The 12,440-nt window shown below is 43.3% G+C and overlaps 1 protein-coding gene across 19 annotated transcripts in view; it reads right to left on the bottom strand.

Annotated features, from left to right (window-relative positions):
* Positions 1–12,440, bottom strand: part of ZMIZ1 (zinc finger MIZ-type containing 1) — a 353,245-nt gene that overhangs the window by 289,719 nt on the left and 51,086 nt on the right. For all 19 annotated transcript variants that reach the window (XR_014586502.1, XM_083843109.1, XM_083843093.1 and 16 more), the window contains exon 2: positions 8,803–8,913. The gene's annotated coding sequence lies outside the window, so the exon portion shown is untranslated. The remainder of the gene's footprint in view (positions 1–8,802; positions 8,914–12,440) is intronic.

The raw sequence follows: 12,440 nt of genomic DNA, 5'->3' as shown, positions 1-12,440 counted from the left end.
ATTTTTCTATTTAATCTGTCTGCTAACTTTCCAATGCCAAAAAAACGTTCATTCAGAACATTTGCAGCAATACAATACAAGAAGGGGTACTGTTAAATCATCAAGCTATGACAGGTATCAGAAGCTACCATATTTTTTTTTTAACATGCTCATCTCCAGATTTGTCACTAACCTCTAGGCTACTCCTCCTCGGTGACCAGTTACTAACAATTGCCTGCTGGTGCCATTTCTATATATGCAGAAGTCTTCCATATCCAAATGCTCTGTAGAATATTAGAGACTCAGATGCTCACCATCACTTGGAAGTCAGGGATCACCACACTGTTGCTGGACCAGCCAAAAGCAGCAGGGCAGAAAGAGTCAGCCAGGACAGCTCAAACCAATGTCACCACTGCCAAAATAGGCTCAGCTGACTTTGCCCAGAGCGGACACCACTGTGTCACCCAACTCCTCCTGCCTGCATGTCTCGGGGGTGGCAGTCCTGGAGAATGGGCAACAGGGCGCACAGATGGGATGTCTTCACATGCAACTGCTGCTTGCACCCTGAGCCTCAGCCCCGACCTAAGCCGCATGCTTCAGAAACAGTCACATTAAGCATTAATCAACCAGTTCAGCAGTGTTGCCAAATAGCCAGGCAAATATTTACAAGGTTTTCAGAAGGTGCTAGATTAACCTCATACTTTCAGTATAAAGGCAAGGTCCAAGATTTCTTACTCTATTTTACATATCCAGAAATCTCACTTCTGAAGCTTTGAGACTCACAACACAGAGTAATTAGAGCAAAAAATCCAAGCAGAAAACCGAAAAGGGACTCAAGGCATGCTACAACAACTGCACTGCAATTGCAGTAAGTAGAGTAGCAGCACGCTATGTTCCTAAAGAGTACAGCAAGAGCATCACCACAGCTGGTAACTGCAACCTCACCTGACCAGTAGCTTTTCCTTCACAAGCTGGGTACTAGGTCACTTTACAGTAAAGACAAAAATTGCCAGTGTGCTTTCAAGGATCTCAGTACCTTTTCCCCATATCATTCTCACCAGCCATTTGAGAGTTTCCCTCTATAGCAACATGCTCTGCTTCGTGGATTCAACCTTTCAACTTACGCATGCAAGACCACTTACTCTGTCCAACTGGGAGAGCTGTTGGGGTGGAGGAACGGACACCCGAATGGCAGTGGGAAGCAGGCTCTGTTAGGGACAGGCTTGGGGAGGGGTGAGCTTGGTGGCAGACGAATTACTTGCTAGCATCCTATCATCAAGTCATGTTAAGTCTACCAGCTGAACTTCTCCAGATCACACAAGTACAGTAACCTTACCACATATCTAATTTGTAATGGGTTTACCTGTGAGGTGACTTTCATGAACCAACTGCTATTCTGAGTTGTACGTGAGAAACAATCTTTATATCTAGTCATAAGTGGAGTTAATTTTAAGCTGAAACGTAGACATTTAAACCGATTCATCTTAGCCCAGAGTAAATGACTTCAGCATTCCAGAGACCTGCATCTTCATAAACATGCATTCTTTTTCATCTACTTCATCTTCGACTCTGTGGGTATTTGCTATTACAGCCCTGCTCTGCCAGGCACACTGACACACATTCGATGGCTTCTACAGTTTTTCGGGAGAGACACTGGCAAACACCACAACGGCACAGATGCACTGCTGAGGACTGAAGATCGTTTGAACAAGAGTAAGCAAATTTGCTTCGGTTTAATAGCCAGTGACAGGCAGGCTTTGGCCCTCCACCTAAAGACACAGGTAGCACCTCCCTGGTGCGTTTCTGTCCATACACTGCGAGTTGGCAGGTAACTGCTGACGGGTTTCAGGCTATGCTAGCAGTTCCCAGGCAGGATCATATTGCTTCCTTTCCAACTGCAGCACTCTTGTAAACCCACGCAGGGGGGTTGTTTGCTTGCTTGCTTGCTGTGTGTGTGTAAAGCCTGCTTTCTACAAAGAAAAATATCAACAAATGAAGCATGAAAGTTGGTAAATGATGGTCTCTAGCATGAAGATCGATCTGTGAGGAACATTACTTTTTCTGTTTTTAAATGTTATACCTACTTCCCATTTGATTCGATCTCCTGCGTTCTGAATTGGCCACAGACTCACACACAGACAGCAGAGCCCGCAGAGTGCAGCGAGAAAAAGGCTAGTGCACTCCAAAGCTGGTGGCAAAGCACAGTCCCCCGTGATAGCCACATGTGCCAGAGACCAAATATTTTGCATTTTGCTTACTGCTAATAAAGCTGCTTCACTTCATTAAAGGCAGCTTATCATTTTATCTACTCACTCTGATTAATTAACCTCTGGTTAAAGTGAATGAGCACTTGATTTGAGGATTCTATTAACGTGACACTGGTGAACCACCACTTGCATACTGCCATCCCTTTCCTTTTATTCCCCGTTCTTCCTAAACCAACAGTATCTTATTAGGCAATTCGGATTGTCACCCCAAGACTGCTCTGAGCATATCACAAATACTTTTATAGAGAAGTGAGGAGGGAAAGGTCCCACAGGTTGAAGTCATGAAAGGTTCAGTTTCTCTGCTGGAATATACAGATGAATTTCATCTACTTCTCACTGTAATCATGATCACAAGCTTAGAAATAAACAGCATGGAAAGACGACAGCCAGGTAAATACAGTGGGTTGCTGGGAACAAGGAAAAAAAAAGAAAACAGTACCAATAGCACCCACGATTAATTTGTCTTTCTGGAATAAAACAGACTTTTAAATATGAAGCACAAACAGCAGCCAGTTCCACACAGAACCCCGACTTTCTTCGAGAGCGAAGAACTTTCTCCCAAGCCAAATACCATGTGCTGTATATGAATAAAGACAGCTTCTGCTACACTATATGCCTACAGATTTTACAGTTGCATATTACGGCCAAATTCTCAATTTCTAGCAGCAAAAAAGCTTATGTTACTGTTCTTTAGCCAAGCATCTGAAGACTGAAATATAGCTGCTCATTTTGCTGGCAAACAGTGCTTCTTTTCGTATACCTAGTTTTCATCTCTGTTCAACTGATTTTATGAATGTCACAAATATCCAAAAGGTGTTTGGGAAGCTAAAAACCTTCCCTTTTCTTTGTTTCTCTTCCTTGAAAAGTTAAGCATCCTTTCTTTTGTGATAACCATCACAGAGAAGACGGAAAGATCATCAGACCACCTAAAATCATAATGAGCTCATAGTTTGAGGAAGGGGTGGGGGAGAGAAGGAAGTGAGGAAACGTGGAAATAAAATTTCTTTGGTCACCCCAAGACACAGGTCGTATTTCCTTTTCCACAAAGGTAAACCATAGGTAGAATAGTACCAAAATTACTGGAAGCTTTTTATTTAAGTTACAAGAAATGTACAAGATCTCTTTCAAGAAAAGAGCATGTTTAGGTTATCAACTGTAGAGTATAAGCACAAGCCTGAAATTCACAGTCCAGCCAGACAGCACTGTATGTGGGAAGGCACCAAAGGAAGCTCTGGTTTACATCACACAGCAGCGTAGTAAGTGACCATGAGTCAGTGATGTGGTTCATCTGGCTTTTAAGGCCATCAGCACCAGATCAAAAATGTTTCAGACCACATGTTACAAAGCATTTCCCAGTACAAATTTACCCAGCCAGTTCAAATCTGTACAGGATTTTCTAGACAAAATTTCCTCACAAACACATGGCTTCCCACAGACTTCTGTCTCACATCTGACAAGAGGCTAAGGCAGGTCTGTACAGGAATACTTGGGCTAATTCAACAGGGTTTTAGCACGTCTTCCCATGGGGAAGAGGCAAGATCAATGATCCCAGCACCATCGCCAGAGCTCCAAATAGCACCCAGGCCTCCCAGCTCCCTGGCAGCAGCACCATGTTTTCTACACCTTAAACCATGCAGACGGTAGAAAGCAGACAAACAACACCAGGAAACGTGGTTTTGAAACCACTGTTTTAGGATTTTTCACTTAGAAATACTTACTAATAGCAAAAAACAAGCCAGCAAAATTTCTCCCCTAAAATCTTTCTGAACACTCCAATTGTTGATGTACCTAAGGAACACACAGGCATCTTTGCACAGCTGAAGGATGGAGCAATATGTACCAAGATGAGTTGTTCCCTAGCAGAAGAGAACAGTCATCACCGGTAAGCAAACAAGGCAACAAACTAGGTCTTTTTCCATTGCTAGCTTCAACAAAAACATTCAAATCCGATTTGGCCTTCCAGCTTTCTTTTTGAGAGACTAACACATAATATAAGCAAAAGCCATACCAAAACCTGCCACCTACGCTAATATCCATGCGTTATACTTTGTTCCTCTCAGCCACTAATTATGGATTAGCACCACAGGCTCTTTCCAAAAACTTCATCCTGCAGACTGCCGGGTTGTACTCCCACTGCTCTGCAGCAGTCACTGCGAGTCTTTCCAGCTGGAGCTCCTCTTCGCAGGCCTGCGAAGCTTCAGAGAGCACAAGAAGCCACCTCCAAGCTCTGGGCACACAGCCGCACAGGGGGTGAAGGAGGGCAGACAGCAGGCCTCCAGAAGCATTCCTGCAAGCCTGCTGTGTGGGCGCTGAGGAGCTGAGCAGTGACCGACCTGCACCGCGCCAGGCTGGCGAGCAGGGGAGGGCAGGCCCTGGCCCAGGAACGCGTCGCACCACCTAACATCTGCCTCTCAAAGTGCACTCACAGTTGTGTATTCAGCGTAAGCCTGTACACCTCAAACAGCTCAACCACCGGGCATACAGAGCACCACTGCACCAAGGGCAATGGAGGCAGGCGGGCTGTAACCACTGAAACTGGAGGAGGGTCGCGGGCACCAGAGCTCGCTCTGCTAACACTCAAGAACTGCAGGGTTTCAACTGACCATGGCCATAGCTCCACGACATGCAAAAGACAACACCTTCAAGCCCTCTGCACCCACAGATGCCCTGCAGCAACCCTGTGCTGTCTTTTCACTACCTCTCCCCTGCAACCCCATTTGCTACCCTATTCACCTCAGGGGACCTGTGAAAGCTACCCTCAGCTAAGGGCTGGCCCAGAGAACTCAGAGGATAAAAAAATTCGGTATTATATCCCTTACTACAGTTTTAACCTTGCTTCTTGTGCCTGTACATGCCAGACTTTTGCTTTATTTCTCAACATTTCTTGAACTTGCATGTGAAAGAAGTGATTTAAAAAACAAGTTAATTTCAGCTCTGAATTCTCCACTTGGTGTGTTTAAAACTGTCTAGGATGTGTAAAACTATCATGTTGAAGGTATAAAGTAAGCATCCAGCTTTGTGAATTTTAATTCACTAAACACATTCTAGACATACAAGCATCCTTAAAAACACTGCTGGAAATTGCTTTTCTTCTCAAGTAAGATTTTTAAGATTAAACATTATCCATACCAGAATAAAAAAGTTAAACATGTAACTTTCATGAAGTAAAAAAAAAAAAATCAGAAATTTAAAGAAAACAAGATAGCACAGACTCAACTTTAATGAATTTAATTAAGTACTTAAAGACCTTAAGCAGTGGTAAAGTCCCAATTTAAACTGGGAGAAGGTTAAGGCTATGAACAGGACTCTGGAAGAACCTCTTGTAAGGTGCAATAAAGCTTTGATAGACACTTACTGGATTTACATTTTACTGAGTACAGTCACTGAATCCTAACCCAAAACTTCTCAAAGGATTAGGAGGGGGGAAAAAAAAAAAAAAAGACTTGAAACAAATACCTTGTTGAAATGCTCTACAAAGGCACAAGAACTATGACCTTGATTTATGTATGAAAAGAGAAATACAAACAGGGTAAGTTTCCCACTGACAGGTAACTTATTACAGGCACACTGCTTAACATCCAGTATCACCCACCTGAAATGCTAGCCGGCAGCAGTATCACCTTTCCTTTGGAGATGGCTCAGATTGATGCAAATGACAGGGCAAAAAAAGAAGGGGGGGATGACAACAGAAGTTCTTTCAAAATCAGTGCAAAATCATCATACTAGATGCATGGATAATGAACACGATTTCTGAAACAATCTGAATGGAGATATGGCTGCTCTTTCAAGGAACAAAAAAATGATCAAAAACAATCTTTGCACACATTTAGTTAAAGATGGGGAAGGAAAGCTCAGCATTAAATGCGCAAACACCATAAGCTGCGGGCCACTAGCCAAACCTGATCTGTTGTTGCCCTGTCCCTGCCCTGCCTCTGCCCTCCTCTCTGTTCCCATTCAACACTAACCAGGGCAGGGGCCTCCCCGTCCCCCACCTTTCCTGACCCTGCTCTAGTCTCACACATGGGCAAGAATTTCCTTTAGCTTTGGTTCTCAAATTTCAGTATCACACCCAGCCTTTCCTCCCAAAGCTTTTCACCCCAAGGAATACAGACTGCACGATGGCATTTGATAATACAGACTCTTGCTTAAATACCATGCACTTGAAGACAGTTAAAGGACATTTTACAAAGGTACGGCAAAGGGACTTAAAAACACATTTCCTGGGCGTGTGAGCTGGTGCTGCAGCAGCTGGAAAGGGCCACTACCGGCCAGCATGGGGACTGTCTCCCTCTCCTCGCTAACACAGAAAGGAACGCATGCAGACGAGGTGTTTGCGCTGGAGCCGTTCCCAAATGACAACTTTGGAGGGATGATCTGCCTGACATTGCAACTCAGGAAGCACATGCAGGGGAAGGAGGAGGACAGCAGCAAGCAAGGAATCTCCTCCAGATTTCCAGCACTGTCTAAGAAGAACAAACAGATGTCTCAGACACAGAGAAATGACCAAGGGTCGACTGAGGGGTTGTGCACAGACAGAAGACAGAAGAACTTGCCTCCGCTGCAAATCACTGCGTGAGACGCATGCTGGTGGGAGGCAGTAGCAACAGCTGATGTCCACAATCCCACCAAACAGCTTGCAGAGTTTTTGCGTGCCACAGCCCCAAAGCCAGGGAGTTTGAAGGCATTCAGAAACCGTACAAAAACTCGGCTGGAGCTATGAATCTTAACAACAGCTTTCCTTCACACCTGCAGCTCAGCCAAGGCTCCCATGTCTCGGTGTGCCCCAAGACTCTGTGTTTCAAAAGGAATTTTAGAGCCCTTGACTTGTCTGGGGGAAAACGGGTCCAACAGCTACAAGGCAGCTTTTGTGGGCTTGTCCTCCCAACACACCACAGCGTCAGCAGCAGAGGCAATGCCTGCCTGCAACAGCGCAGTCAGCTGCATTATTTAGTCTGGCACCAAGGAGAAAAGCTATCATCCATTTTTAAGTTAAATTCAAAGAACCAGCTGGGGACCAGCGATTGCCATTTCTGAAGTGCAAGAAGAGGAGTGTAAGCAGCCTTTCCATAGTAACAAAGATTAGCAGCCTGGAGTCTGACACTCCTCCTGCATTAAAAGATAGGAGACAAAGCGATAGACAGGTAATTACATAGACAGGGCCCTGGGGAAATTGCAAACTCCTCAAGAACCCTTTAGCTGGTCTGTATGTTTCTCCTTGTCTCCATTTCCACTGAAGGTCTCAAAGAAACATTTGCCCATTAGGTCATTAGCTTTATTGCAGAAGGTAGCCAGGCAGCTGGTAGCAGCCGTTCAATAAAGACTTAGCTTGCCTCTGCACCATCACGAATGAGATGGAGAATGAGAAAGAACATCCCAAGGCACATTACCTGTCTGCAGCTTATCCTTGATAAGTTAGTGTACTTAGTCAGTCTGAGGGGTCTGACAAATGAACTCTGACAAATCTCACTGGTACAATTTAAGACATTATTGCATTGCAATGTCTCCCCAAACCCTTCACAAAGGTTAGTACCACAGAACATATCTAGAAGAAAGACATACATCATGCATTGGCTTCCCAAATTCAGAACCTAGCAAGCTCGCATAAACTCCTTCTCAGTGCTAGGCTAAGACATCAAATTGAACTGCAATGGCTGAGGTCTAAACAGAAGACACTGCCTCCACTACAAGAAGCATGTGCCTCGATCACAGAGTCAGAATGTCATCTCAAAGTACTGCAGCTACCTCCTGAAGAAATACAAATCTAAACGCTGAGTTTCAGTATTAAAATATACATGCAATTTGTCCAGCAGCTTACTTCAGTCTACTCAAGCATCCCATTATGCTCTATGAATTACAGCGCACATACACCCTTGCAAATTTTATGTCTGGAAATGGAAAGACTGACGTGGATTGCATCATAAGATGTAACTGCAAAATGTAATTGCTTGGAGATACTACAAAAAAGGTACTTGATTTGAATTCTCACCCACCATATTTTGCACTTCTGCCCAAAACCTTAAGTCTGGTGAGGTAAAGAATTACCGCCTGTCCGCAACTCTTCACAAAACACCGTTCAGATATGGAGCTGGTGTTCGTTCATATCTTATCTGCCTGTGGTACAAGCAGCCATGAAACCACTGAAGACCCCAGAAAAGACAGCCAAGTTAAAAAATAAGAAGAAAAACTTAATGAGATTATATTTTTTCAACTCGGCTTCTTTAGACCTAACTCAGTATCTTCTCATCTAAGCTAATATTCAAAGACTTAGTTAATCAGTCCACAGTACAAGAGTTACATTATTTATTTTTTCCCCACAAGTATTTAAAAATCTATCTCATCTTCCAATTTTTCATGAGGGACCATATCCCGCACAACGAAGCGAAGCACAAAGTGCACAAATATTTTGCTTGCATCAGACTGTTAAAAGGCAAAGGAAGAGCAACCCATGTTAACCCGGAGACTTTATGTAGACAAGCCTCTTCTAACATCACCCATCTTTGCAAGAGGAACCGAACAGGCAAGACACCTCAGTGAGCAAATAACAATTGCCTCTTACCTTTTTGAAGAGGCCGCCGCCAATTAGCACATTCCTGGAGCTTCTAATTCAGGCAAGGAAAGGGGGAGGAGGGGGTTGGAGTTGTTTTCTTCCTCAGCACAACAGTATTCCCTAAAGGGGGAAACAAAACAAAAAATAAGTATCTGTCGATAAGTATTAGTTCTGTTCTTTTTAAGACGCTGCAGATTACAACTACTTCAATGAGCTACCGTGCCTCTCCTTCCCCAGCCCCAAAATATCAGCTCAAGCTGTTCTGTCTCCTATCATCAACTCAAATAAGGAATATGAAGGCTGAGCCACCTACTACTAAGAAAACGAAGATGGATTCACCCCAGATTGGGATAAAGTCCCATAATCAGGATAGGATAAAGTCCCAACCAAAAATATTTTTGAGCATTCAGTAGTAGAGAAGAGAGAAGTAAACATGCTTCAGCCACACTCGTACCCACTTGTGTAGTAAGTTAAATAAACCACTTTTACTATCAAAGTAGTTGGCAAAAGGCAAATTCCAACTTGTATCCTGAACATACAGGCATACACTGACATTCAAGTGCTTATGTACTCTGCACTGCAAGGATCATATCTAGAATTACGAGGCATGTGCATGTGCAACCAGTCATAACTTCTATTTCTTTTGCTTGATATAACTATTCTTCTTCTTAAAACAACCTATTTTCTTTAGACAACTTACTCCAGCTACATTGAATCTTTCAATAAATAAGAGAAAAAATGAAATACCAGAATGAAGGGAAAGGGAACCAAAAAGCATTCTTGTGAATAAAAATGCCGTTTAGAAGTCATTTTTTCTCCTGCTTCACTGCCATAAAACCATAATCCGTCACCTCAGATTCTCTCTTTGCCCCATTCTGACCAGGAATTTAAGGAAACTTACCGACATCCAGATTTAATGGGCCCCTCCCTACCTCCAGTACCTGCTTCTGATGAAAGGCAGGAAAATCAAGTGGAAAATTAGTTTGAAGGGTGCATGCAAGCCATTAACATATTTGAGGAAATGGCAATCCACTCAAGGTCCTCCGTGGGGAACGAGCACAGGGAAACACATCCAGTCTGTTCTCCATCACTTTTTGTTAGCTCAGATTCACACAGAAAGCACTGCCCTTTTTCTGTCCCATGGAAAATCCAAATGCAAGACCTCAAAACATGGAAAGAAGCCTACGATAGACTTCTGCACACACCTCCATCACACACATACAAGACAATTATCCTGCCTGCCAAGAGTGCAGAATGGCATAGTGGATCCTAGTCTCCCAGAAGAGATTCTGTAGGTACAAGGAGTTCCAACAGATACAGAACACAGCAGACCACGCAGCACTTCTATAAAAACATCTCCCTCCAGGCCGACCACGTCTGTCTGATTCCAAATGGCCACAGTTCCTGCATTTCTCTCAAGGACAAAAGCTCTGCTCTTCCCTCCTCCTGTCAGCAAGACTTAAAGCTGCAAGACTAATTCTGTCCAGATTCCCCTCTAGATAGGCAATGATTTAAAGAATTCATGAAGTAACAATGGCAGTGTAAATAAACAATGAAAAACTAAATAAGGATCACAAAAAAGGAAAAACACGCACTAAGGAGAGAAAGAACAAGATTAGTGACTCAAAACCTCCTCTACCTTGTTACACTCACCATAAATAGGTCATGCAATATCTGACTATGCAGAAGAAGGGAATCCAAGACAAAGTCGACCTGTTCAAGACTGTGCCTCCCCAGCCTGTTCCCTGCAGGCGAACCTTCCTTCCCACACTGGTTTATTCCACTTGCCTGATGTCCTACGTCCCCTTGGCATTCCCACCTGCCGTCAGACTCCAGTCCCCTTTGCGCTAATTGATGCAAAGCAACTTAAGCCAACATTGGGAGTACTCATACTCTTACACTTAAAAGAAGGGGACACGGTACTACAGCCCTCACTGCAGAGACACAGCAAGGAGTGACCTTCCGTGAGTTGCTGCTGACACGCAGCTGTCCTGAGGCAACCTGCTACGCTCTACCTGCTGAGCAGCTCAGTGAACACCCGGTCACTATATGTTATACCCCCCAAACACCCTCTCGTTTTGCATCCCCAAGTCTAATGCATCATTTCCCCCTTTTTTTCCCCCATTATTAAATCAGAAGAATGCTTTAGACAGCATTTTTCTCTCTGCTAAGAGAAACTCCCCACCATAAGTCAGGTAAAGTCTGTTAAGAATTGATATATTGGTTACATTTCAAGTGCTTAAAAATTTTACACTTTCATCCTCTTACTGCCAAAAGAAAAAATTTAGAGTCGATGCACAAGATTCAGAGGAAGCATATTTTTAGTCAAACATAAAATCAAGGTGGCAAAAAGAAGGCTAAGTGCAAAAAGCTAAAGTTTATTAACAGCATCCTCAAAGACAGGAATCTGTCATAAGTACCACTTAGGGATGTAGTTTTGACTCAGACATCACTTCCCTCAAAGAAAGTGAAATTGTTCTGTTCTCAAATCCTCAGGCAATAAAAAATGAATTAAAATGAGCAGAAATAATGCATTACCTAAAAGTCAAAATCTAATTGGAGAAATCTAGTGAAATGACGTACTATACAAAAAGACTTGACTCAATTTCTGGCAGGACCAGAGATAATTTATTTGAGAAAAATGTCAAAATGTTTTGGGTCTACTGCTACGACAGGAAGGAAACAAACAGAAAACTGGGAAACATGGTATGGAAACCAACAAATCATTGACATCAACATTAGATAAGTGAGGAGGCATATGTTAAGACAAACACCCTCATATGGCGTGTGAGTCAACTTCTGCAGCAGATTCAGCCAAGTTACTTTCCTATATCAAGCTTAATAAAAATCATCCTCAATTCCCCCAGCCAGAGCTGGGTTTTCACCAAGTCTTGCACTACACATGGCAGTTCTGGACAGTGCTCGAACTGAAGGTTCAGAACTGGACCAGCTATTCTGAAATGCAACCTCGACTTCCCTTCTTCCCAAAGGACCAGTGCCAAAGGGTTTGGAAACCCTTCTTTCCAAAGGATCAATGCCAAATGCATTCCTCTTGGTGTATAATGGAAATACACATTTTTTTCCAGGTGTTAACTAAATCTATCCCATTTCCCACAGTTAAATGATCCTGCATGATATTCATTAGGATCTAATCCTTATTTTAATTGATTCAGAGACATTTTAAGCTCAGAAAATAATGAGTTTTGAGAAAGTAGCTCCTCTCACTTCCAGTCTGAACCACAGAGCCAACAAAGAGCTCATCCCCTTTATGTGATGCGACAGTGACAAGGAACTCCCTTGACATCAGGCCTGCTCCCAGCTGTCCAGGGAACTGCCCTGTTAAAGGTAGCCTCCATCATACACAACTGACCCGGAAGGCTTTCTGATTTATTGCATCTCCTGTTATGTTTATTACCTTTATCACAACAAGAACTAGAGGAAGGAACAACATCAGAGTGTTTCTGTACATCTGTACATAACAACAACCCCCCAACTTCAATCCCCCCCCCCCCCCGCTTCATTTATAACATAAGGCAAAGCAGGGTTAAAGAAGAACAGCACACGATCACCAGCTTGCACACTTCAGAGGGGCAAAAACCAGTCTTCTCAAGGTTCTTCAGTCTTCATTTTCCAAATGGCTACCTTCC

The sequence above is a fragment of the Anser anser genome (genome assembly GCF_964211835.1).
Source record: "Anser anser genome assembly, chromosome: 7".
NCBI classification, from domain to species: Eukaryota; Metazoa; Chordata; class Aves; order Anseriformes; family Anatidae; genus Anser; species Anser anser.
The sequence above is the reverse complement of the archived record's forward strand: the minus strand, read 5'-3'. Positions and strand labels throughout refer to the sequence as shown.